This window comes from Polyodon spathula, chromosome 10, assembly GCF_017654505.1.
Source record: "Polyodon spathula isolate WHYD16114869_AA chromosome 10, ASM1765450v1, whole genome shotgun sequence".
In the NCBI taxonomy this organism is placed as follows: Eukaryota; Metazoa; Chordata; class Actinopteri; order Acipenseriformes; family Polyodontidae; genus Polyodon; species Polyodon spathula.
Window position 1 is genome coordinate 41,636,159 of NC_054543.1, and position 26,256 is coordinate 41,662,414.

General features: G+C 35.2%; 1 long non-coding RNA gene across 1 annotated transcript; it reads left to right on the forward strand.

Annotated features, from left to right (window-relative positions):
- Window positions 1–586: 586 nt before the first annotated feature.
- LOC121322322 lies at window positions 587–23,666 on the forward strand. Its single transcript, XR_005951021.1, has 3 exons — window positions 587–675; window positions 3,058–3,156; window positions 23,388–23,666. It is a non-coding gene; the product is annotated as an uncharacterized LOC121322322 (long non-coding RNA).
- The last annotated feature ends 2,590 nt before the right edge of the window (window positions 23,667–26,256 follow it).

A 26,256-nucleotide genomic window follows, 5' to 3' on the forward strand; every position in this document is an offset into this window, starting at 1 on the left:
TTTAAACAAAGATGTTGTTTATGAGTTTAAGGGCGTCAAATTCTATGTCAGATAACAAGTAACTACAAAAATCTCGGTCATTATTTGGTCTGTGTTTAAAGCTATTTCCAGTTTCTGTACAGCAAACTAATAGAAAAAACAAGCTCCGCCTTTAAAACGACGTGATTGGTTATGTAAATAAAATATTTTTCTTCTCCCCTATCTTTACGCAGCTATCTACTGACACTGTATGGGTAATTAAATCATCAATCAAGGGGCTGGGCTTTTTGGTGCCTTTGTTCAAAGCCAATCGGGTTAGAGCAAATGGGTTTGCACACAGCAAAGCAAAGATGTTAAACATCTGGAATTCAGAAATTTACCAAAGACTGCATATTATTAACCTATTCCGAGCACGGATCCCTAGGGAGATATTTAATGTCTAATATCTCTCAACCAATTCGCCGCTTAATTTTATTTACAGACTAAAATTATCTATCTATCTATCTATCTATCTATCTATCTATCTATCTATCTATCTATCTATCTATCTATACACACACAGAGAGAGAGAGAGAGAGAGAGAGAGAGAGAGAGAGAGTTATTGTTATTTTATTACTATTTTTAAGATTTACACATGCAAGAAATGTTATGGAGAATACTGGATTTTATTTTTAAACATACTCTTGGGTTACAAAGGTAATTATATTTATATTGCGATACATTAATAGGTTGTGTTAGGTATATCTTAATTTCTTTTCTTTTTTTTTTTAAAGTGAAGTGTTGTAAGAAGGGTTTTCATTCCGTCTCTTTATTTGAATTTGCATCTTAGACCCAACTTTTAGAGTACATTGTTTTTTTTTTTTTTTTTTTTCTTTCTTGTATTTCATCGTATTTCATTTAATGAGGATACTGAGAGCAAATAATCTGCTACGTATGTAAATACTCATTGCTGTTATGACACATTTTACTACCTTGAAATGTTCGCACATATTACCTACCGTCAGTAATCGTCTGATCTGGCACAGATTTTTTCTAAATCTTTTTTTTTTTTTTTTTTTTTCGTAAAACTTTCAGCAGGTAACAACTGCTTTAGGAGTTTTAATTGTATATGGAAAAATATGGTTTTGATACGCTTCCATGCGCTCAGTGTTATACTGGTGATTGGTATGGTATTTACGTGTCTTCAATCTGAATGCCCGGTACAGGTACAAGGTCTGTTCTGTATTCTCTGTCGTTATCTGTCCAGTTGCTGCACTTTTCCATTCTGATCATCCTTACAGTACAGATGACCCCTCCCAGTTATTTCGCTTGTATAAAGTACAATCACCCTGTAGAATAGGATTACAGATGATGGTTTGACTCTGACACAGAGGTTGATTTATACCTAAAACGGGGAACCGAAGAGTTTAAAATGGATTTACAATTCAATGTGTTAAATGATATTAATCAGTACTCTGATATATCCTGCTATCACTATACATCATGTTACAGGTGCAGTCAGCAATAAATACATATTATTTACAGTATTTAGTTCAAATATTTTATTCCCTGAACTACCACATAACAGATCCAACTCATACTTTATGCATTATTAAAATTATATCATAAAGATAATAGTAAAATAATTACGTTTTTAACCAAAATGGTTAACTCAAATATTTATCTAGATATTTATCTATTTTAAACTTTAATGAATAATACATAAGTGTAAAAAAGATAATGATCTGCTGCTACTACTACTACTACTACTATTAATAATAATAATAATAATAATAATAATAATAATAATAATAATAATAATAAATAATAATAATAATAATAATAATGTTTACATAACCTCTTTCTTATTTGGTAGTTTTACTTTTTTTATGTTTCAGGTGTTTCTGTGAACCACTTTCAGTTGAGTTTATTTGCATATCTACTTTACATGTATTCCAAAAGCAGCCCTGCTTTTGACAAACTTTTACATCCCTAATCTGCTTTTTTTTTGTGATTCTTTTTGTTAAATATTTTTTATAGTTTATAAAATGTAACTTTTGTTTGTACTTTATTCATATTTAAAAGTTTCCCTAATCTATCGTCATGCCCACATCCACTTTTCATCCCTTTTTTTATTTACACCCTCTCATTTAAACTATTTTCTGCCGAGTTTAATGGAGGGGTAACTAGTATTTTACCTTCCTTAAAAATATAAATAACATATGAACGCTGCATTCATTTATTATTCCTGAAATATAATAAGTTGGACAACTTGTTCTGTCAACACATGTTCACTTGAAAAACTAGTGAAGCTAAGTTTAAAAACTAAAAAATCCTAATGAAGACAGGAATGTACTATTGCTTTGTTTTCTTAAACTAGAGACAGAGCAACAGTACATTCCTATCTTCACACTGTAAACAATATATTATTATCAAATGCACATGCATGTTGACTTACACATACAGCAGACTTGTATATAACGGTGTAGTCCAGAAAAAAATTAACACTATTTAAATGTGAATAATAGTAGTGTTGCTTACAATCTTGAAATCTACACAAACCCAATAAGGTGTTTTCAGATGTTTTTCAGAAGCTGTAGATACAAACTGCAGACATCGACCTGCATAGAAACAGGTGGTTTTCTGCAGGCAAATTACATTGTGTAAAATCATATAAAAACTGAAATTAGCTCTATAAAACTAGACATACAACTGTTGTAAAAATAATGAATACTGATTAGTTAATAGATACATTTTAAGGGAGCCTGGCAAGTCTCAGTTTTATTATGCACAGGCCTATACAACAAGTACTGATTTCAAATATTCGCTGTTTCAAATATCTATGAATGACAGCAAACCTTATAACAATATAAACTAGAATCAGTAAAAAACATAATTCTATATCCATAAAGATGTTTAAGCATGAATGGCTGTATTTATAATTGCACTCAAGATTCCTTGAGGCTACATAAAATGTATCCTATTCAGCCACTTCTTGTCTGTAGAAAGGGGTCAGTTCCCAAGTGGCCAAAAAGTACCAGATTGGGAGAGACTGTTCAAGACTGAGAAAAACTTCCATTTTTGTTTTTGATGTTCTAGTTTTATGAACCATGCCTAGAAGGAAATAACCAGAACATGCTCAATTAGTGTTTGACGGTGACAAAACCCGTTTTTTTCCCCGACAGTATTGACTATAAGGTAAGTGCTGGAAAACACAGGAACACTTTTACTTAAGAAATGCTCCATAGAATTAATTATTGACATTTTCTATGATGAATTATTAATCAAACATTTGAATAATTGTTGTATCTCTAATCTCTATACACATTTGCATATCTGCCTTTTAATTTCAGCTGGTATATATGAAGCTACGTTCTCAGAGGACACAAAGAAAAAAAAATAGTAACTTAACCCTAAAATGGCCTTGGTTATATATTTTTTTTAACCATCAGTACTATACTGTATGATAAAAAAAAAAAAAATACTACATTGAAAAAATGGGTCAGGGATCTGAACTATATGTTACTGAAATTAATTGGTTTCAACTTTGTGTGTGGACACACTACAATACAACCACTCAATTTGTCCAGGGATTGGAATGGCACGGAGTTGAACTGATCTAAATTGGTGACTCCTTTATAGCACACTCAAGGCATTCTCACAGGGCACCAGGAAGCTAACACTGCCACTGCTTGTGTGATCCCTACACTATGGATAAATAGTCTTGTGTATTGTCGATCATGCATTGTGTACAAGCACCTGGAGAAAGTGGATTTTTTTCAGACTTCTAGACCATAAGTTCAGCACTCAAAGTGTCTGTTAGGTGTCACTGTCAAAGTCTGTATCAATTGTGTAAATGAAAACTGAGCACCTCCTAGTATCTGTAAATAAAAACCCTGCCAACATACCGTATTTAATGGCATCACTTGTTCCAAAGCATCATCCTGATTAATTCCGGTTAATTTCTAGATTATTCCAAAAGGGAATCTGTACAGCTAAACACATGGTCGGCATGAACAGCTGTTTCCAGACATTTCATCAGTCTCACGGCTATGATGTCTTTCTCAGATTATTTGCAGGAACCAGGCACCTGGTTTGCAAGGCATACTTTTTCCTATACATTTTTGCATGGATTGATCTGTCTAAAACAGGGGTCCCCAAACTTTTTTTGCTGCAGCCCCCCCCCCCCCCTTCAGTGATTAGCTAGTAAATACTACAATATTTTGAAAAATATGATTTTCCTAAAATAACATATTGTAACGTTGTGTGTAAAATGATAGCAGGCTCTACACAGGCAGTATCTTCTTGCTCAAATTCAGCAGTTTATTAGCAGAGGACAAATAAACAATGTCGGACAACACCAAAGCAAAACAAAATAATAAAAATCTCCTGTGCTAAATTCCTGTCTATCTCTGTCACTCAATGGCTGTCCAACTGCAACCAGTGTGATTTAATTGCTTTGCATTAAATCACACCCGCCATCTGCCTTCACCAGTCCCGGCATGCCATTCGGACCCCAATCTCCCTCCAGCATTCTAGGGGTAAAAATGTATGTCCAGGATTGGTGAACCTGGAGAGACTAGCAACCAGCACTCCCACCCTTTCTAGCTACTGGTGTGACACAGCAATACATTATGTAATAAAGACAAACAAACAGGACAGTCAGTAAGCTCTGCAACGATAGAACTCACCGGGTCATTACAATATTGTAGCGTTTCGCATGCTGTAGGTTCTACCAGGATACAGTGCAGCTGGGATGGTGACAGGTGCAACATTTAAATAAATGACTAATCTTTAATAAAGTTATAATATATATATATATATATATATATATATATATATATATATATATATATATATATATATATATATATATATATATATATATATATATATTAGATGGATACACTTTATTAGAATCATATTCTTAATTGTACTAACATCAATAATAGTCACTTATTCTCGTTCTTCATTCCACATTTAAATGAGAATGTAAGGACATGGAGGATTTAAAGGCCCCCATTTAATTGTTTTACAGCCAAACCGTGTGAATTAAACAGATTTTACGGTTTGGCACACTTAATTATTAAAATGATATTATTATTATTATTACAGTATTGTTATTACAGTTTATCTTTTATTGTATATAGAAAATCTTTATAGTTCCAGACCAGTATGATCATCTAGTGGTAATCACGAAAATTAGACGCTAGTAACTTTGTGAACTTAGGCAAATACAAACACTTTATTTCCATATGGTATAATTGTATTACTTATATTATTATAATATTATATTATTATATTCCCACATAAATAATTAATATAATAATTTTTGCTGTGGAATGACAAAATGGGCTTATAAATCCCCAAATTCCTTACTTTTGTATTTAAAAGCAGAATAAAGAATGAGAAAACAAGGGTGCAACATTTTCATAACTAACTAGTCTTTATTGTTGATGCAATTACTAATAGTAAATAGTAGTAATGTTTGTCCAGCTTAATTTTTTAAAAAAATAATTATTATAACTTTATAAAATGTTGCACTCTCTTTTGAGCATTTTTTACATTCTGCATGCAGCAAAGCCCAAAAATTAAACTAAAAGCTAAGACCCCCCCTTTATGAACTGCAGGTGTATCTAAATCTAGTGTTTTTTTATTTGATTTTATTTGAGAACTAAATATATTTGATATTAAAACTTACCACCACAGCACTTTCAAGTGAAGAAGGGCTGGGTGATAGAGTAGCTGAGCTATGGTAGGTCTGAAACGACACAGACTCTGTGGATAGGGATTGGTCAGATTTAATAGGGGGCTGGTCAGGTTAAACGTGGTCCCTGGGTAGTTGATTGAGTCAATAACTATGTTTCCATTAAACTTTTTTTATACTCTAAAACTTATGCATATTAAAATAAAAAAAGCTTGACAACTGTGATGAAAAACGGCCAAATTCGTTTAATTCATGTGAGCAAACAAACAAACAAAAAAATACGTTTGATAGGGGTGGATAAAAATGTATCCTGTACAATAAATGATGCGCACTAATGCAGTGAAAATACTTTCTGAGTGAATTTTATGAGCTAGTGTATACTTTTTTCAGTCATATGGTGGTATTTTCACGGTCAACGCATAACATCTCGAAGTAAAAGTAAAAGCAGTCTACCGGAAGCCATACTAGCAGTCGTATTTCATGTCAGTTTTTTGTCGCCTATATGAAAAAACTACAAAGCAGTATGCAATTCAATATGTTAACATAACATTATAGTCAACAGGTTATATTGGACTTTATGAAGCAATGTTGGTTAATACTGTAGAGTGTTGGAAAACTTTGGGCCACAGATGTAATTGCGGTCATTCAAATAACACAGCATATGCAGTCGTCGGCACTGCCATGTTACATGGCAGACATCTTACAAAATACTGACCTCACTAGGACTTGATCATATATTTTGTCTGTTATTATTATGTGCATTTAATTATAATATAAAATAAACATACCTCATAATGCTGTGATAGCATTACTGACGAACTGTCTGATTTAAACCACACAATTTTGTTAATTTTCTAAACAAGTGACTATGGCTGCACTTATATTTTCTGCATTACAGCCTCCAAATATTTCTGAAACGGTGATAAATAATAAGTTGATTTGTGTCACATTGGTCAGTGCTTTCAGCACGCATTCTCCACACACAGGGTAGATCTACCGCTAATTTCAGCGTTTAGCTGAAAAAAGCAGTCGCCAAATTTCTCATTGTTTCTGGCAATAGTGTAGGCACAGTGCAATCTTTGGAATGCAGAGGAATTCGAGTACATTTTTGTGGCCATTTCTTTAAAAAAGCTCATTGTGTACATCTTTTTGGCCCAGGTTTACAAATGCCGACATACACCTGATCTCCCGTTTTCTTTCGCTTCTCCTACAAACATATTTTATGCATGTTTAATATTTTCATCATCTTTTTACACCATTTCTTGGCACTGTACTTTACATTTTTATATAATATGGTAAGCATGCCTCAAGTTGGGCCTATCCATCCCCAGAGATGGACACCTACACAAGACAGATTGCCTCAATCTGCATAACCAAATTGGTTAAAGCAGGGCATTCTATGCCAGACCAAACAATGAGACCAGGGGAAATGACTTCCATAATAATAGTAGTTAAAGGTTGTACAGTATTTGTGATCTGGCAACAACAGTACATACTATATGTGAACTAAGAATTACCATATGTTGAACAAACTACTGGGCTGCGAAAGGACATTTGCCTTAAACATAATTAAATACCTGTTATCTTCTCATTGCAAACCAATACAAATACACATTTTTTTTTTTTTTTTTTTTTTTTTTTTTTTTTTTGTAATGGCACCTTGTCCAGGTATCAAAACTTTTCTACATTTTACCAGAGGAGTGACCTTCTTCACTACTGGATTTTCTGGTAACAAAGTTTCTAAAAAGACACAAACACATTTTGTGTGTTGTTATGTCTAGGATCCTAAATTCTCCAAGATACAGTAGGGTCCACTTTAGTTAGTTTAATATGCCAAGTTATGGGAAAAAAAAAGAAAGAAAGAATCACAAATGTGTATGGTGAATTGGTGTTTAGAATGCTTCAATTAGGAACGGTCTTGTTAAAGAATCATAGTGTATTGTCAGAATACCCAAGACTTGATTCCAATTATCATCCACCCTGTCAAAATTCAGAAAAGTATGCCAACACTTCAACAGCTTTTAAGTGCTCAAGGTCCCATTTAGAACGGCAGCTGTTTATTCTTTGTTTCATAATATATGCAATAAAGGAGTTTGGATGAATTTATGCCATTAAAGATATAAAACAAATTACTATTGTAATAATTTTCCACATTCAGTATTCCTCTACAGTGGTGCCCTTCCACCTCTCACTTTCAGTCCTTTTTGTAGTATCCTAAACAGAAAGGAATTGAAGGGAGCGGATTCTGCTTTGATCCCTACGCTTGTTGTCAAAGCGCTTGGGATTGAAGAGACTGTTGGCTACAATTGACTGCGACAATTAGGAGATGATCAGAGCCCTAGAGTGGAGCACTTAAAGGGTAATTTACATGTCAGTTTGTTGAAAAAAAAAAAAAAGATATTCAGCTCAGATTTTTTTTTTTATTTAATTTCTCTGTGCCTTGTAAACTGTAATTTGTCCTTTGGTAAGAAAAACCTGGCAGAGGAGTTAGGATGCCCATTACCATTTGAAAAGAAGCAATCATGAGGCCACTGCTGAGCCTATTGTCCACTGAAAATGCTGATTTGCAGCCAGTGAGTAAAATGAAACCTTGTGCAAAGGTAACTCCCCCTGCAGTGGTCTTTTGAAGTTAGTGTTTGATTCTATAGCTTAAACTCTACATTTGCCAACACTATAAACCTGTGTTATTGCTACTGATGGTCCCTTGCACTGGGCAACCAAACAACTATATGAAAGAGAATAGAGGGTGGCATATAAGCTAACAGCAGGTTGATAGGATAATACTAGTCATCTGTTGCCCTATTCTGCCCCCCATCCCCCTACCTCATTTTCCCTCCCCTGCCACCTCTGCAGAACAATGCACATCCCCAGAATACTTCATCTGCACAAAAGTTATGCGGCTGCACTCTGTGAACTGTCTTTTGTCTAGCAAGAAGCCTTCGTCTAACGCAAATGGTGCCCACCCTCCCAATCAGTCAGTTTCCTACTGTAAATGAACTAATCCAGTTTTTACTGTCAACATAAACATAACCGTAATCTAAATCTGTGTAATGCCCATATAAGTGGAAATGAGTGGAGAGGGCATTATTTACTAATCCTGGGAAATGAAGATTGCTTAATTATACATTTCTTCCCCCCCCCCATCAACCCCCCCCCCCCCCCCCCCCCCAGCTTTTTAGACATAGTAAACAACAACAACAACAACAATGTTGTACATTTGCCAGTATTCCATGTAAACGGTCATTTAACATATAAGAAAATATATAAAAAATTATATATATATATATATATATATTATAATATATATATATATATATATATATTATAAGTGACACACACATACGTACACACACACACACACACACACACAGGTTGTGGTGTTATTGTTTTTTTGTTTTTATTTGGTTTAATTCTTGAATTTCATCTGACCACACATGGATTTAAAAGCTTAGTTCCATACAAACTCAAATTCCATGTGTTTTGATAATCAAACCCTACATATCTGGATATATTTGTATGAAGAGCTTAAATTATTTATGGGAATGCTTTTGCATTTATAGGGCTGTACCCTACTAGATCCATAAATGTCTGCTTCTTAAGATGCTGTGTGCGACTAAAATTAGTTTACCTTTTCAAATGGTTTGTGTTTTTTGTACAATTATGTATTTATTCTAAGCCATTGTATTTTTTGTAAACTTACACGTTCTTCTTTCGTTTCTGCAGTTTGTGGCTAGCAAAGGTGAATAAATAGATAGCAAAGCAACTCAATGGGGAGAAATAAAAGAAGATAATAAGGGCAAACAGAATAATGAGAAAGGGAGGCTGGAATGTCTCTGGCTTAGCGTGTTTCTGCAGGATAGAGGCGGTAGTAAATTTGGATCAGAAATCAGGCACAGCAGGGGGTGTGCGTCTCCCAGGTAATCGTTAAATGACGAGCACATGAGCCATCGCTGCATTGATTTAAGCATTTTGTTCCAGCCAGTGACAATTAACTGTTTATTTTGTTTTGTTTGTTTTATTTTTTTTCTTATATACATTTCCTCTGTGGTTTATGTTTAAAAGCCACTTTTAATAAGATTTCAGAAAGTGCACACCTTCTTGATGCAAGACAATAAAGGGTTTATAATAATTTGAAATAACAAGGTTGCACGGGCTTCTAGGTCAAAGATGTTTGTACATTGTTATAGTAGGAGATCCTGAAACAAAACAGCTGGTCTAAAAGAATGACCACAGTTAAATCGTAATGGAATGTTACATAAATTGTCTGACTGTAAAAAGTCACGTGGCAATATTAAACATGTTCAAAGCAGACATGATTGTTGGGCCATGACTGGAATGAGTACAGTATGTTAAAATAGAAACACAAATGTAATTGATTTATAGTTCAGTACAAGTATTACGAAGCTACTAGTTTTTGAGTTGAATAGAAAATGTAAGGAAAAAGTCACCATGAAATTTGACACTGGACTTCTTTCCAGTTTCATGTTTTTTATATGTACAATATTTTAAATGCAAACCCCTATGTTTCTTCAAACGAGTATGTATTTATTTATTTAGGTATACACGTTTTCAACAGTGTTTAAACTGTGTTTTTCCCAGTAATCTCTTAGTAACCTTTTACATCCTGTATACTGTAGTGGAGATAAAAGTATAAGAATGCTTGTTTTAAATACTGTGATAAGGCTTCACTGTATTATCAAAGTGCGGTTAATGACAAGAAAACCATTTTCTCCTGATATTTTGAACTGTTTTCCCTTTTGTATATTATAATACATTACATAATTCACATTTCATGTTTGGTTAAAAAAAAAAAAAAAACATGTTTAAATAATGGAAGCAAAACACATTTAGGTAGCCTATGATATGTATTTGCAAATGTCGAATTTGTGCATCATGTAACATATTTGGACTGCCAGGGGTAAGTCTGACATGCTGCACCGACAGCAAGAATCACAAACTATGTAGAACCGACTCTTAAAATGAATTAATGTGCCAAGCGAATTGGTGTTTAGTGTGCTATTAACATTTTTAAAAAGCTACAGGGGCAAATAGGTAAGTATTACATAGATAGTTTGTGAGCAATGACTGTTGGGTTAAAGCAGCGTATAAAATTTATATATTCTCTCCATCTATTTATTTTTTTTACATTTATTTTGGAATTTCTGCCATTTTTATACTTCATTTCTTACAGCAAATTGTAAGACAAAAAGATTTAGTTAAGCAAACCTTTTCTCAGTCTGTCTTTTGTTTAGTCCGATGCTAACAAATAGGTATTTGTGTCACAACCAATGTCACAGTGAATTTAGGTTTGATCTCCAGCCACACTGCATGGTCCATGAGTCGAGGAGCTTAATGTCTGTGTTGATTTTTTTTTTAAAGGTGGAATGCGGTTGATTGTTGAAGTGTACATTTTCAACAGGCATTTTCATACTACAGCCTCTTTATTTTCAGTAGTCCATTCTCAGAAATGTTATATTTTTTTCGGGACTGAATATTTTAAACTTGAAGTTAAAATAAAAAAAAACAAGAAACACATTTTTAATATCTGAGTAAAGTCTACCCTACGCTTTCAGGGTCATGCAAAACAGTACATTTTATAGAGTTGTTTATCTTTAATAGTGATACAAGCTCAAATTGTTACTTTAGCCCTTAAACACATAAACGGTGATAAGAAATCATCATTTATTAAACCACTGGAACTATTCGATACCCTTTTACTGTTTGAGGGATAAAAAAGTTGTGATTGTCTAGTTTTTGAAATGAGACATCTACCTTAACCTGAAAACAAGACTGTAGCAGTTAGCTTGAACAAATGTAATCAAGTTTTTTTTTTTTTTTTTTTTGGCCCCTCATTACTGAATTGTTTATCAATAGGTGCACCAAGTGTCAGTAGTTTTTCTCATCAAACAGGGTCTGACAAAGAGCTGTAGTGCATGGGAAAGAGGCAGCTAGGTGAAACTAATGCCATGGATATTTCATTCATCAGGGGCTTATTGCTAACAGGGGCGTCTGATTGTAAAGGCTCAGCCAAGCAAAAGAGTGCAGAGTAATCAGTCGGATTTATAGTTTGCAGGATTCAAAGAAAATCAACGCAAACCTTTGGATCCTGCAGAAACAGAACACCCCCCCCCCTGCCCCCCACCCCACCCCTATTTTGCAGCCATAACCTGGGACCTGCAAAATAAGGTCACACTGCATAACGTTTTTCCTGTCAGGTGATAGGATTATAGCCATATGGCATGTTCTGTCATACCTTCTGACTTAAGATAACAAAGCCAAGCTTTGTGTTGAGTATTTTATTTCCGGACATCAGTTTTATATTTTTTATTGGGCAACTCCAGAGAGAAAAAAAAAAAAAAAATGGCCAAGGGATGATAACACATGCTGCACCACTGTAGATGCCTCAAAGCTGGCTTTGTGTTTGAAAATTCTCATAGACTTAGAAGCTTGTTCCTCCTGCACCCATCCCCCAGCAACTGTCAATGTCCCCCCCCCCCTTTTCAGTTTGTACCTTGCAAATTAGAGACGGCCTTATTCAGAACGAACCAGATGTAGGGCTGCTAGAGAATGAGCGGTAAGCTGTTGTACTTTAAGCCTAATGGGAAGTTGTATATGCAAGGTCCTTGAACTGATTAGTATAATTTCATCTTTAATATAGCTGTCCCACCAGATTAAGGTAAACCAAATGTTGCAATCAGAGATTAGTGTACCTTGCCAGTTATTAACATCCCCGGTTCTTCAGTGAGCAAGTCAGACTCTAATGCTGTGCATTTATTCTGCCACTTCAATACTGTAACTTGAACTTGTGCACCTGTCAGGACATGCTTGTGCTAGTAAAAGTAACAGTATTTGTACCTGTGCACCTGTTTTTTGTTTTGTTTTTTGTCACTGCTGAGATTTATATTTTTAGTGTGCCAACTTTGCCAGGTGGTTTAATTCCCAACAACTTGTCCCTACAATGGTCTGCTTTGTCTGCATTCCCGTTTGGACTTGCCCCCCCTCCCTTTTCCCACATCTTTACTGTTATGGTTTCCAGGTATGTATCAGATATATTTACCAATATGGACAAGCTAATATAGATTTTAACCCACTATTCATAAACCTGTAGACTGATCACCTGATCAGTTTTTAACAGCATTAATTTTTGTACTGAAATGTGTTTTGACTACAAATTAAATTTCGATAGTCAGTCACAACAAGGTTGTGCTCGCAGCTTTCTATTCACACACTAAGTGCTTTCTGTTGGCCTGTCCATAGATTTGACACCTCTTTCTCTCCACTTTTCACAGTCTCCAAAGATGGGTCACTTAGTAGTCAGTTTACATTAGGCAGGGTATTACAGGCAATGACATGTTGTAGGGAAAGTCAAAAAGCAAGTTGACCCAAACAAACAGAAAACTTGAAGAATAACAACAAAGCCAGTATGGTATATTTGGTTTTAATATGCACTCAATGTTAAGCCACACACATTTTTGTAACCATTTCTTTTTCACCTGAATAGAAAAGCAGAGCATGTACATTTTAACACGCTAAAGGTTAACACTTGACTTAGGGTGCACTACAGTTGTGTGTAGCATTCATTTCTAACACAGACCTCACTGTAAATCCCATTACACTGGCAAAGGCTCAAGCACAAGATCTGAAAACCTATTAGCCACAATTCTTAACTGTATATGAACTAGTCCATTGTAATTGGTTGCATTATAGATATGTACTGTATACGTTTGATGCTAAGTCCTTCATAATTAATTGTATTAGTGAGCACTGTACACTGAATAACTATATAACTCTGTATACAATGTGAGTTTTAATAACATATAACTCTGAATCCATGTAGAATACAATACATAATGCATTTACTTATGGTTATACATTTAGCAAACACCTGTTATCCAGATTTGTTTAATGTTTATTAATACTTTGATATAGCAACGTAGAAAGATAAAAACAAAAAAAAAACCTGTGTATGTTCCTGCTTGATACCTGGCTGATGTGAATAGCCAAAGTAACCAGTAAGCGCACAGACAGTCATTCACAGCGCTTTATCTTTCTGCTCACTTGCTCTTTCTGATGTTTTTGTGAAAAGCAGTATACAATTTTGGTCTGTCACACAAAGGGAGCAAGAGAAAATACCCTTTCCATATTTGATTATAGGTCTACAAAGAACACTTTTAAACATATTAAAAGTCATTAAGTCAAAGAAAAAAAGACAAAAATGTGACATAAACATACTTAATAAGTTTATATGTAACCTGTTGAGGTTTGTTATTGACTTTCTGAGTGCAGATCTACACTCTCAGCAAAATTATTATGTAGTTACTGCTTAGAAGTTCCAATGGGGATGTGACTTATAATTACTATTAACATTAATAAGAGCAGTTAAACATTAGAGCAAATATGCACACAACATAATTCAATCATATTGTTCTTCAATTTGTCTCTATTGAAGAAATCAATTGGCAGAATAACCAGCATCTTTGATTGACAGGTTATCATAAACGTATCTACAGTATATAAAGGCTTCTCTACATTTTTTTAAATAATTAATGCATTTCGAAAAAAGAAAACAAAAACACATAGTACATAACTATGTTCATTGCTTTGGAATTATGTCCAACACAATGCTGAATATGCTAATGCAGTGCTAAGCTGGAATGAAGTTATTGCCATACCACTCAACAGTTGCATTGCATATGCTGCCAAGTTACTGTTAATTTTAAAGCACAAGCGTCTGTGGCAATTCATCTCAATTGTCATATTGACTTCAGGTTTCCAGATAAAGAAAGCTGGATGTTTTGACAGCATTGACAAGGGGAAAGGGCGTGGACCCGGTCTTGTGGTTCTGGAGAGGTTGTGTGTTCTGACCTGTCGTAGGTTGATATGGGTAGGCCGCAGGGGGGTTTTACTTGTCATGAGGTCCCCAGGCAGCAGAATAGAGTGACTGTCTGTCTTGCTTTTTCCTGTTGAGATCCTGACATGTGGAGCATTGATGAACTCAGCACAATGTTGAATAGGAGTATTTTGGCAGCTGAGACACAAGGGCTAAGCTGCAGGTCAGAGATAACACCAGTGCAGATCTCCTTATGCACACAGCCCTAGTATTGTGCATTCTTTGCTCGTAAGTGCAGGAAACAGGTCCTGTTAAAAATGCTCACTTCTGTGTTCTTTTTTTTCTAAAATGAAGTTGGATAGATTCAACTTTTCAGCCCCCCCCCCCCAACTTCTTTTTCACCTCCAAAGTAGTCCTCAGGAAACAGGAATTAATCTTGGTGAGGAAACGATAAGGTGATGCTTGATTTTCAATGGAAAGCGAGGAGGATATGACTTACTAGTTAATGCACGCAAACCTGTAGGCCTGTCAAACCTCCCCTCTGCTTTTCCTTTCACATCACTTAGGCTAGGAGACCAGGTCGAAGGCTCAGATCTCAGGAATGCAGGGACAGTTTACATTGTGTCTGCTGGAGGAAGGAAGTGGAAAAAAAGGTACGATAATAAAACAAAGTAGTTCTACCAGTCATACATGAAAGGTTAAAAGGGAGACAACAACAAGCTTCTCAAACATGTTGAAAACCCAAGCTAAATTATCATACCAGCCCGGAGCTTCATTGATTTATTCCTTACATATTCTCCTGTACATTTTTATATTTTAGTAGACATATTTTAACACTGAAAGGTAGATAAATAATGATATATTTCCAGGTGGACCCCATTGATGAAACCATGGATAGAAATATTTCTTACTTAATTTCCCTATCGCTTTTACTGTTAATTCACAAAAAATAAGCTGTTAATTGATATAAAATAAGCTTGTTTGTTTTGATCTCTTCATGGGATCTATGTTGCGATTTACTGAATATGTTCCCATAGCCAGTGAAAACTATTATTTATGAATTAAGGGATTATGTTGGTAGGCACGATTAGTACTGCCTTTCACAGCTCTGTAAGCACCTTAATCCTCAATGGTATACCCCCTACATTCAGTCCTGGGCCTCTCAAGTTGAGAACACCAAACTCATTTCACTTGAGTTGCACTCCAATCCAGGTTTTTAGAAGCAGAACCACCTAGATCCCTTATTTACTACAAATACATATTTCCTTTAACTGTTTAAAAGGCATTTAAACTGTCTGCAACATATGTACATGCTACTTAAAGATACAGCAAAAAAGAGACAGTGATAGAAAAAAAAAAAAAAACTGTTCAGGTGGTCTCTTCAGGGTTTGCAGGATTGACTGTGCATATGCATTTCCAAAGATCAAAGCTGTGTCTCTCTCCAGTATACAATAATATAGACTTCTGTCCAGAAGTAAATAAAAAAAAGGATAAGACTTGATCTCTCTATGGGGAGAAGGCTTCCTACCAGTTACCAAAATGAATTAAATCAGTGGGATTAGCAGTACCTGTAAAGACCTGTCAGGTAGATTTACAAGACACAATGATAAGTACCAGTAAGCAGAAAGGATAAATGTGTCTGGAATCCAGTCTACAAGACAGTTATAAGATTTCTTCTAGCCAGTGCCCGTAATATTTGTCTTTCCTGGGAGTCTGTTGATGAAGACTTCTTGTTTGTATTGAGTCACTCTTTGAGTGATACATTTACTTGTTTTCTCCTAGGAGAGAGCAACAGCTGCATTGATCCAGAGGAAAATGTTTAATACACGAAACTCAGAACCCTCCCACCTCTCCCTCCTATACCAGAGAAGCAAGCAGTCTCCTGAGGAAAATAAAAATATGCTAAAATAGGAACCATACCAAAATAAATCTTATAACATAAGGGTAGCAGAAACATTTGATTAAAACCCATCCTGTTTGTTTCTGAAAACATCAATCTCTTCAGACGCTTTGTGTTTATTTTTAAACAAACTTAAAAGGTTGAAATCTTAAACAAACATTGATGGTTGTGGTTTTGCAACTTGGCCACAAGAAATGCAAGATTCTCAATTTAATTGCCAAAGGATCTTGGCAAAATAGTTAGACGCTACTTTCTTTTTCCAAGCAAGGATATAAACTCAGTTTATCTCTATGGTAGTCAATAAGGCAACCACTAAACAAACTTAAGTGGTCCACCAAGGACTGTGATGTCCTGTGGTGGTTTAAAGATCTGAAATACTCTTAAATCCTAAGAGCTGATACAGATGAACCTGCTTAATATCATGATTGCCGTGCAGGTATAATTTGTGATATAAAGCCGGCCATGATATAAACCGGGTTTCACGTTTGCCTATGACAGCACATTACGAGTGTGAGAAAAAAATGGAAGAAAACTAACGGTGAATTAAAGAGCAGTGTTTTAAGACTGTACATTTAGTCATTCTTTACACTTAAACAAATGCATATAGTTTACTACAGGACAAATATATTATGTATCATTAACTGGAACAAAACAGTTTGTGTCTTTATCTAAAAAAGGAATCAATTGTCGACTGAGTGCTATCAATTAGGCAGTTGCATTTGGTGTTTTTTTTGTGAATAAGACTATGTTAAAATTGATGATGTTGGTGTTTTGTAATTGAACTGTATCCCACTAAGACCGCCATCTGACAGGTTGCACAAAATGTGACAATAAGCGGGTTTGTGTGTTGATATTAAGAGAGGTAATTTCTCAAAGAACCTATGGTGCATGGCAAGTGGTTTTTGAAAAACCGTGATAATAAACACAGTAGGATATTAAGCGAGGTGAAATAAAATGGGTATATCTGTACTTTCATTATTGGGCTCATTACAGTCTTTACTGTGGCATTTTACAAAGCTATTAATATTTTCTTTTGTGACATCTGTTGAATTTGAAATCCATAAGCCAGTGAACAAGAGACTAATGTTGTCACTATACTATTTTTTTTGTGGTAGTTTACATGTTCTTCTTATGTTGATTCCTTAACGTCAGGCTTTGGTTTTAAATTGTTTTCCCCTTGTCATAACTCCTTGATGGAGAAGCTCAAAGACATGGTTTAATATGAAAGTAAAAAAAAAAAAGCTGTTTATATTTAAAATGCCATGTATTGACAATACTGGTATCCAACAAGTGTAGTAGTGGAACAAAGCAGAAAGTGTTTTAAGAAGATTAATACTTTCCTCACATGTTAGACATGATAGCTGTAGACAGCAGAAACCTGATTGGGAGTAACCAGCAGGTCATGTTAATCAACCCTGCTGTCAATGCTTATAGAGTTTACAGTCATCTTCCTGTAAGCACATTCCTCATTGTTTCTGTAACGGACTAGCTCACGAAGGTAGTCTAGTAGTTGAACTAATTTAGCATAACGATTTTCTGAATCTCAGACTGGTCAGGGTGATTTTGTTGCCCTTTAATGTCTCTATAACAAAATGCACTCACATGCAATTTTTAACTGACATTAGCAATCATTTAATTCCCAATCTCTTCAAATAAATTTCATTTTGAAAGTAACGTGAAAATTCTACTGAGGGTCCCAATTGTCAGAGGTGTAACTTTAACAGAGGACCAGGTATGGTAGCTTTATCACCCTACTTCTGCAGTATGCTCACAACATAACTGCAGGTGAGGTGGTCTCCAACTCCCCCACATGTCTGGAACAAAAGCATTCCATTGACTAGATAATACAAATACGCGTCTCTAACAGGATGATTTTCATTTGGAGAATTAAAAATACTGTTTCGAAAAGTAGGACCATATCAATTATAAATTAATTAGGAACAACAGAATGTATTCATAAAGCATTGGTGTGCTGGTAGTTTAATAAAACTGCATTTACCGACATGTTAATCTTTATAATTGCCATCCGATATGTTAAATGCTGTAGTATGTGTTTGGAGTGGGAAGAGTTTGTATTTGAATTAGATTTAAAACAAATGTTGATCTACATGTACTTAGTCAGGTAAGTATACACACTGTAAAAGATAAAACACAACTATTAACATCAACGGACAAGGATTTTTGGTGAGTCTCCAGTAGATTTTTCTACAACTTTTCTTCTGTAGCTCAGACATATATGCATTGTGTAAACCATGAATCAGTTTTATTCTAAAGTTCTTAGAGCAGGCCAAGTAGTGCCCATGTAAAGCGTTATTTGTTCCACTGAAATTAGCAACAGTTATATTGTTTTTTTTTTGTTTTGTTTTTTTTTCATATGTCCAGTGGCAGTGCTTTGAACTGTTTTAAAAAGCCTGGCTTCTTTACTGAAGTTGCCCGAACTTCTATTCTCTTGGAGTTCCCCATTCTTGTAAGAGATGCAGATACTACTGCCCCTCCTTGGTTGTCATTAGCGTCCCTTCACCTCTAAGTCTAAGTTCAACGAGGTCTGGACAGTGAATTACATTGTACAAGCAATTAACACACCTTAGTATTTAATCCAATAAACCTGGAGCAAAAGTTTGCAGTGGCTCTATTTAAAAAGACTAAAGTGGCTTAAATGAGGCGTGAAGGGATGATACTGGTAGTCACAGAGACTTTGTGTCACTGGGACAAGGTGCTTCAGGTCAAAGATTAGGCTACTCAGAACAGTTAAAAAAAAAAAAAGGCAAATTCAGTATTTCAGCAACAGTATAAAAAATGCTAAAATGTGATTTAAGTATACTTGCTCTTTAAAGGAATTATTTATACCCTATGAATTTTCAGAGCATTATAATTCTTATGTGTTGATTGTTCCATTATACACACATTTTGTTAGTGTTACTAATACAATATTTGGCATGTTGAATAACACCCAGCATATTTGCTTGTGGAGGAGCCTCAAAGCCTGGTGATATGAGGACAGTATGACCACTAGGAATGCTCACTGTTAATTTCTTCCCCCTTGACTTTCTACATTTTTTGTATGAGGCCTATTTTCATCTATAAACAAGCTGTTATGGTTTTGTTTACTTCTTTAAAAGGGACTTGTTCAAGTCTGAAAAATGCGTTTGTTTTATATATATATATATATATATATATATTTCTTGACATAGATTATTAATGGATTTATATAAACAATGGATCTTTTACTTAACCCTTTTGTGGTCCTATGTTGGACCAGGTCCTTTCCGGTCCGATGTCATCAAAACGGCATCTGGTAGAAGTGCAGCTGTGTGGTGCAGAGGGTGAGTCATACAGTGCATGTCCGCATCTTGGCTGTGCGAAGTAGGCCATTCTTCACTGGTGACTCTGAAGGCAGCGTAGCATTGGCTGTGGCGCTCCTGTGGGTTAGGGAGGTAAAACCAGCAGGGACTGTTTCTCCTCATCGCGCTACAGCAAACCCTGCTGGCCAGACGCCCAGTGAGCTCAGAGCAGACATCTGGAGGGCTGGCCTTTGTCCTCCAGAGGTCGGTAGCTCGCTGACATCCGCTCTTTAATTCCTAGATGGAAAAGGAAACTGGCTTGGTAGTGGGATCGGAGGATGCCTGCTGAATCTTCGGGTCTCCTGAGCCGTGTGGGGAATTGCTGCGGTGAGGAGAAAAGCGATTGGGCAATCCAAACTGATAGAAAATCATGGAAAAATTATAATTGGACACACTAAATAAAAAAAATTTTAAAAAAATTAAGAAGACTAAAAAAGAAAAGGAAGTATTTACACTGAGGCACATGTCACATGTGTCAATCAACTTCATTCAACCAAGTCCCTTCATTCAACTAAGTCCTCTTCATATAACCCGCCTGGTTAATCACTGAGTCAGTCTCAATTAATACACATGATAACAGATTAAACAATTAGTGAAAAACACACTTCTACACTTCTGATAAACTATGATAGTGTTAAAACATTTAATTAGGCTAAAATAAATGCAGTTATAAATCAAAGTAATTCAAATCTAAAGTGCTACACATTGTAGAAAAACAGTGAAAAGGTTAATTATTTTAAGAGTACAATTGTTTCATATCTATAATGATCCAAAATATCTTTCATATCAGAACAAAAGCATAACTTTTTGTAAAATATTATCATTTAAACCCTTGTCAGTAATACTGCATGTTTAACGAGTCCTCTAAGAACGTTCAGGGAACACGTTAGCTGATAAGTGGTTTTAGTTACTTGAACTGAGTCTTCTTTGGTGTGGCTCACCTCCATGCTCTCCTAATAAAACATCTTTTCCCATATAGGATCTGAGCTATGACTTGGCGAAAAGTTATGAAAGCTCAGAGCATTGGATTATAGAGGGCTGTGCTTATTTTAGGCATCAAGGGTAGAGCCCGTATTTTGCGTCATTATAATTGAAAACATCAGTTTGCAACATTTATAAGGCTGCTATAAAACGTATTCCCCTGTGCTGTATTAAGTCACTGCACCTACTTGTTTCCATAATATATATCATCACTCCTCTCACTAAGGTGGTTTGTATGGGAAAGCAATTTACTATTATCAGTTATTCACCCCACTTTTTGTTATTTATGTATTTGGTGCAGCAAAGCATCTTATAAGGTTCCAGTATGTTTGTAAAACCTTACTGTAGGTTAGCTTTCAAAGCTGCAAATTGCACACTTATACAGAGTGTGTATGCATTTAGGTCAAGTCTCCTGTGAAAATGTTCCCACCCCAAGATTAGGTAATACATGATATCATGATTGAAAGCAGCAGGTGGGGAAAGCTTAGGGAATAAAAGTTCATGTAATTTAAGATCAGGTGTTTCGTTTTAGATTAACGTCATGAAAATATTTGGGTGGTGACACAGACAATTGAGGGAATTCATTTACAATTGCTTCCATCAGTATTTAAAACATTTTCTGTATACTTATTCAGTGTCTCAGCTTAATCCTCAATGGGCAGCATTCTGTATCCCAAATGTAGTCTAATAATGCAGCGCCATTGGAAACATTATTGACTGTCACTGTTGTGTAGAAGCCAAAGACTCCAAGCCAAGGGCAGTCCTTTAAGTCAGGTTTGAAGTGCATTGCTGGAACATTTGTGGGGAGATTTGCAAGCAACACACCTGGCAAAGTGATCAAAATGTAAAATTTTAACTGTAATAAAATGGTAATTTCACATGTAGGTCTAGTGTAGTTACTGTTTAACTATATTTCCCAAAATGTGAAATGTTTTTAGAGTTTAGATTAAATTATTCCATTGTAGTATTTTGTGTACTTAATATCACTGAGTCTTCTGTTTATTACTTGTGAGATTTAGCATCAAAATATTAAGTCAGCACATTTTTTTTCAGTTATAAAGGAGGCATTATTCAAACATCAGCATTATTGTATCGAACTTGCGGTATAGTAATGACTGCTTTAGTAGCAAGCGATTTTCAAACAGAATTTGTTAATAAAATCAATCTGATAATGCTTTGAAATTGAGTCGATGAGGTCGCTAATGAACGATTTTCTCGTTAAAAAGCTTAACTGTCGCAGGTCACGTACATCGCTTCCTGTCTCAATGACTAGATCAGGAGAACTCGTTCATTAAAATCCATGTTAACGAGATCAAGAAAAATGAATGGAAGCATAATTCGCTGTTATGGAAACTACTAGCGTACAGAAAGACGGCTCTCACCAGCGAGCAGCAGCCAAATGGAAATGAAAAATAATGGGAATATCTATTTTGTGTACAATTTGTATACTTAATTTAACATGTAACACTGCATTATATATTTATGAAGCTTTTAAAATTATGATATAACTCCCTAACCCAATACAATTTGTTTATAATTAATTGTTCAGTGAATTCCTCTAATCATGCATTTTCTCTGGTACTCTTTGCTCAACATGAATTGAAGTACCAACCGAAAAACTTACAGTATTATAAGAACATTGTATATGCATACAAATTTGTGAAGGTGAAAGTTAAACATGTTTAGGCAAAATCCATGTCAATGATTTGTTGCCTTACAGCTCTGGCCCAGGCAGCTTCTCTGGGAGGAATATTCTGAGGAGGCTCCAATGGTTCAAGATGAGGCGCTCCTTCCTCCTCACCTTCCTCAAGTGCATCAAGCATTTTGTGTTCGCCTAGCAGTCTTTGACATATATCTATGTTGTTCACAGTTTGGGAGTCATATTGAAGCACACCCCCTGATTTGTCGAGGCACCAAAAGCGCATTTTTAGTAAACCAAAGATCTGCAGATCTGAGTGCCCTATTGGCATTGAACTCCTGTTCTTCGTTCATGTGTGAATTATACACAGGTATTAAAAGCCAAGGACACATTGCAAATCCGCAATCACCTGTAAGGAAACTTTATTGTAATATCTAGTATGCTGTTTTATATACCAACACTTCATTATTTACCCTTAGGCTTTTATTTGCACAATTAAAAAAAAATCAACAGTAGAAGTCAGTTGTCATATAATGTACGTATCCAGAGTTCAGATAACCTACAGTTGCATTGATAATTTATTGGTAGTAACATTACACTGGGTGCAAATAACAGTATACTATTTTAGCAATACAACAAACATACCTTAAGGTTAAAAATGGTTAAAACAAGTGAATAAATCAAATTCATTCAACTATAGAAAAGGCTAAAATATTTTCATAACTACAAATATTGAATTATCTAGGTAGTCTTACAATACTAACATATTAATAGGTGTACTACTATTGGGTCTCTGAAATGATTAAACACAGTGGATTATGTCAAAATGTAAGTCATGACAGGAGCCAGGGAAATATGCACATACGTTACGATGCATCACAGATCACCTGCTCCTTTAGTGAATGGAACCCCTTCACATAGGTATATGCATGGTGCTGCTGTGATTTGAGTGCAATGTGTGTGCCATCGATGACTCCCATTACTCTGGAAAATCCAACAATGTCATAAAACTCCCTTTTAATATTTTGCAGCTGCTCCTGATTAAGTGGGATAGTGATATAATCGTCAACCGTCTTTATCAAGTCAGCCATGACCCTTTGAAATGACCGAGACATAGAAGGACAATGCTACCAACAACTTCATATGCGCAGGTATAGAACTGACCCTTTTTGTAGGTAATACGTGGTCCTTCCACAGAGTCTGACAGAGGTCGACAATAGCTGTCCTATCCAGAAATAATCGAGTTTTTAGAACATCATTTGGTAAAGCTAAGAAAATAACCCTAGTCCTGAAAACCCTCTCTCTGTATTGCCGGCATCACAGTCGAGGTCTGTCAAACAAGCTCTAAAATTACATTTGCTGCTACTGCTGCTGCAACTGCTGCCACTCCCAGCAAAGCCATACAGTAATTTGTGTATTCTATTTTTTAACACCATAGAACTTAAACATTGTTTCAAGGTGAGCGATGTACTTTATCCGTTAATTACAACCTGCCTTTTCCAACTGCAAATTAACTCCTAAGAAATTATGACAGTTAACATGGCTTTGCTTTCAAATTCCCACGCAAACAAAAGAAATAGTTGCAAGAAGCACTGCTCATTAAGTTATTATCATTATTTCATAAATCACATTAGCATGATTAATTAATAACAAAGTAGGCATAATGACCGCATGAAAAAATACCAATATCAAAGCTACATACTAATTTGTTCATTAACACTGGAGTTATCCAAACTTTTTAAAATCCCCCCCCCCCATATTGTGTTGTGTAACACAATTCTTACTTTTTTATAAGTTTGGTACCCTTATTGACTAATGTCTATGGTTTATTTACAGATGAAAATGACTACATTTCAAAATAAAATGAAGACAGTTTTAACTTTCAATATTCATATCTGTTAAGAGTTTACATCATTTAAAGAGTAAATATAATATGTTACCCATATTATGAGATGCCAAAGGATCAATAAAAAGTTGTTAGTCACATTGGTGGCCACTTGTTTTTGAATGGGTATGGCTGCCCAAACACTACGATGAAGGCTACATTAAAAGTCAGACATTATAACCAGTAACCATGAAAAAAGTGAAAAAATGTCTAGAAGCACTCAGTCTTCTGGTAATGAAGTCTGTGGTTGGAATATTCTAAATTGAACCTGTTATATGTAAAATGTAATTTGTGATATAACGGAATTATTTCTTAACATTGAGACAGAATGGACATGAATGTTAACTTTGCCCGTCCACTTTCCATGTATGAACAATATGCTTGGTGAAGTGTTTAAGGGCTTAGTGTGATTTAAATCATGCAGATAAAAAATTTACAAAATGTTGCAATCAGCTTTGGGAAATACAAATAATAAAACATTTGCTAGGGTCTATTGGAATTAACTATAAGGCATTTTTTGCAGCATTTTTTAAGCTTTATAATAAATGGCAGGTTGGATTTAGTATGTATGTTATGGACCATTGCCGAAATCTGACAGTTGCTGTAATGCTTGAGCAGCTAGCAAAATGCCCAGCTGCAGCGGGCAGATGCTGAATTAGCTTCGAATTTTAGTCCCGGAGTTCTTTTAAAAGCGCCTTGGTGGTCATGGTTGAGTCTTTGCTTTAAAATGCACTACCCAGCAGAGGGAACCTACAGGAACTGCTGAATTTATTCTGAAATCATGTGAATCATTACAGTTTAACACAGGTGGAGGCCATTTAACTTGATGAGTCATTTTGAAGGTGATTGGTTACACCTGAGCTAATTTAGGATTTTCTACACATTTCTAGACTATTCACTTAGAAGTTGTGAGGTAGGATGTGTAGACTTTTTTTAATGCATTTTAATTCCAGGCTATAAGGCAACAGAAGGTGATATTTTAAAAGGGGGTGTAGACTTTCTATAGGTACTATATATATATATATATATATATATATATATATATATATATATATATATATATATATATATATATATATATATATATATATATATATATAATGTTCAATGTTGCATTCATCAAGAGATTTGAACACCCTTTTTGCTAGACATAGCTCAATGTTAGCTATCCATTTGTTATTGTTAGGCGTTGTTTTCTTGGCTGAAATAAGCAACGAAAACAGTTGGGTATTATTTCTTTTTTTTTTTTTATCAACAAGTGGTTGGATACGAATAGTATGATGAATATTTGATTGGAAAAAGGTGGTTTGTTCAGAGAGCTGTTTTATATCCCAGAACTGCCAGTAAGGTAGGGAGCTAAATTCACTTTCATTATTAGCTACTGAAAACAGACGTCTCAGTATCAGCAATGCCTTCGAAATCACGTCTGTGGTCACTGGGACCTATACGGCAAAGAAAAAATGTAAATATTCAAATAATATGTTTTCTTTTACTCTAAAGCGACTGGCTTTGAAAGGTACACTCCCTTTCTTTAAATATTGTCAGATGCTGAGTTTTCTTGCTTCATGTGTGGGAGTGAGCCTAATCATCCTGTGTTGGTCATATGTTTTTGTTTCTTTTCATTTTGGTGGAGACATTATTCTTGGTGTCTTTAAAAAAAAACTTTCCAGCTTGTAGAATGTTGGCTAAAAGTAAAAAAAGAACTAGGCAGCAGGTCACAGGCAGAGTTGGGTTTGAGCTTGTGGTGGGGAAGGGGGGAAGGGAGGTAGGGGGGTAGGGAGGTTGGGGTGCCAGGTTGCTGACACAACAAATCACAGACAAACCATCTGAGGCTTCTGGCTTTGTACTCCTTGAATGCCTCTTTGCAGTAAATAGCACAATACTGTTTTAACATCCACCTCCCACCTTCCCTTTCTGTGTTATAATAGATAATGTTGACATATGTTCCCTGCTGGTTAGAAATACTATATGTCTGTGAAAGGTAACATTTTCAAGCTATGACAAAATTTATTTTA